Source organism: Engraulis encrasicolus, chromosome 22 (assembly GCF_034702125.1).
Source record: "Engraulis encrasicolus isolate BLACKSEA-1 chromosome 22, IST_EnEncr_1.0, whole genome shotgun sequence".
Taxonomy (NCBI): Eukaryota; Metazoa; Chordata; class Actinopteri; order Clupeiformes; family Engraulidae; genus Engraulis; species Engraulis encrasicolus.
Genome location: NC_085878.1, coordinates 13,423,655 through 13,425,739, shown reverse-complemented (window position 1 = coordinate 13,425,739; position 2,085 = coordinate 13,423,655).

The window sequence follows — 2,085 nt, the reverse complement described above, 5'->3', positions numbered from 1 at the left end:
CTGATTTCCCTGCCTGTTGTTTAAATATGCGGCGTACCCATCTCTCTCGTTCCCCTGATTTTTGCCCCTCTTGTTTAAATATGCAGAGAATCTGTGTGTGTGCAGTGCGGTGCGGCATGGAAAAGGGAGTCCTGTCCAATGCCGACAGCCCCGATCGGGTGAGGGAGATGTATTATTATTATAGCTGCAAATGTTTGCCCTGGAATTATAAACGCTGCATAAGTGATGAGGGTCTCGTATTAAACCTCTTTGTGTCTGAAAGTCAAACTTAATTAAGGCGTTCCACTGATCTCCCACTTGCTCGACGCGCCTTGTAGCTTGTGAGGGGCGGCTCTGCGTGTAAGCGCCTTATTAACTGGGGCTTGATTATGTGCTGCCAGGATTTTTCCTTCTTTCTTTTTTTTACTGTTATTTTTTTTTACCGCACTAGAATTCTGTGCTAGAGCTGTACGTGTCGAGAAATCAGTATGAGGGTAGAATCAGATGTGCTGAAATTTTTGTGAGCTTTTTTCTTTTTTTTTTCTTTTTTGATGGGCTGGATTTTTCTCAAGTCTTTTCATCAGCTGTATAAAGAGCTACAGTAGAATCTTTAAAATTGATTTCAGTCTTTAAATATAATAGTGTTCATATGAATATACAGTATATAATTTTAAATCCAGACACCAAACTGTGGCCTTACGATTATTTAAAGAATATTTATCTTTTTCATATGACAACATTCTTTAATAAGGGACTCCATCATATGTCCAGAGACATTGGAAAGTTAGACCCTAGATAATCTTTGATATTTCTGGAAATTCTATTTATGTCTACATGCGCTGTAGTGACATGTTTTTTTATGTTACAGAAAAATCTTTAACTGTAAGAGCTTGGTTTTGTATTATTTTTAGTATAACTATTTGGAACTTAAACTATGCTCAGCATTTACAGAGAATACTCAGAATACGTATAATAAATAAATGTAAAACTAGATGTATTGTAATCTACCATTTGAATAGATTTAATGTGTCTATGTGGGGTTTTTTTTCTTTTCGGAAAAAAGAAATTCTGTTTACCTTTACAAATCTCAGCCAATTAGCTTTTAATGGTCTGTGATCTCCTGGGGCCTTAGAAAAGTACAAGCGACAAATCAGGCTAAACTCCTAATTCCTGTTATTCGACTCCGCTGAGAACACAGATAATCATAGACAGGGACCATAAAAGGCTAACGTATGTGCTACACTTTGTCCCGTGGAGAGAGACTCGTACAGAGGAGGACGGAGAATAAGGAGAAAAAAAGAAGGGAAAAAAATGAGAAACACCTCTCCAGCTCAGACAAATGAGCCCCATGCAGATTTCATCCTTGGGTGGACACACACTCTCGTTTTCAAGGCCCGACGCTCTGGCGCACTCATAGGGCTCAAATAAACGCTACCGCTCAACCATATTGCGACTCCCCTCCCTCCTCCCCACTCCCCCACCTCTCCCTCTTCCCTCGCTCCCTCCCCTCTCTTTCTCCCTCCTTTTATTCACAGGCGCGTAATTGGTAGTCAATTTGAGCTCCCCCTCTGCCCATTGTGGACGCATTTTCCTCCGACAGAGTGCGGAAGATTAATGGCCGAGAGCAGCCAAAAGGAGGCTCGGCTCAGCAAGCATGGGCGCCCTAAATTCATTACACCAATTTCCCCCTGCCTGCCTGTCCTGTGCGCTCCAAAAAAAAGAGAGAAAAAAGAAAAAAATCTGAGAGTGTGGGGTGATGGGATGAGAGAGAGAGAAAGCGAAGAGAAAATGGTGAATGAATAGAATAAAAGGTAAATAGTCAGATGGTGTTAAAAAAGGAAAGGGGGTGGGAGGGTGTGGGTGTACAGAGAAGCGAAACATAAAAAAATAGCCAGCAGACCTGACTATGCATCAAAAGCGAACAAATGCTCTTAAACACAGTAAAAACACATTCATGTGATTCATTTTACACCAAATATATTAATGAAGTATTTTTTAAATCAAGGTTTTAATATTTTCTTTTAGGTGTTTTGATTTTGAAGAACAAATTTGCCACCACATGCTTTCGCATGCGACATTCGAGTGAATCTGTGTAAACAACAGGAA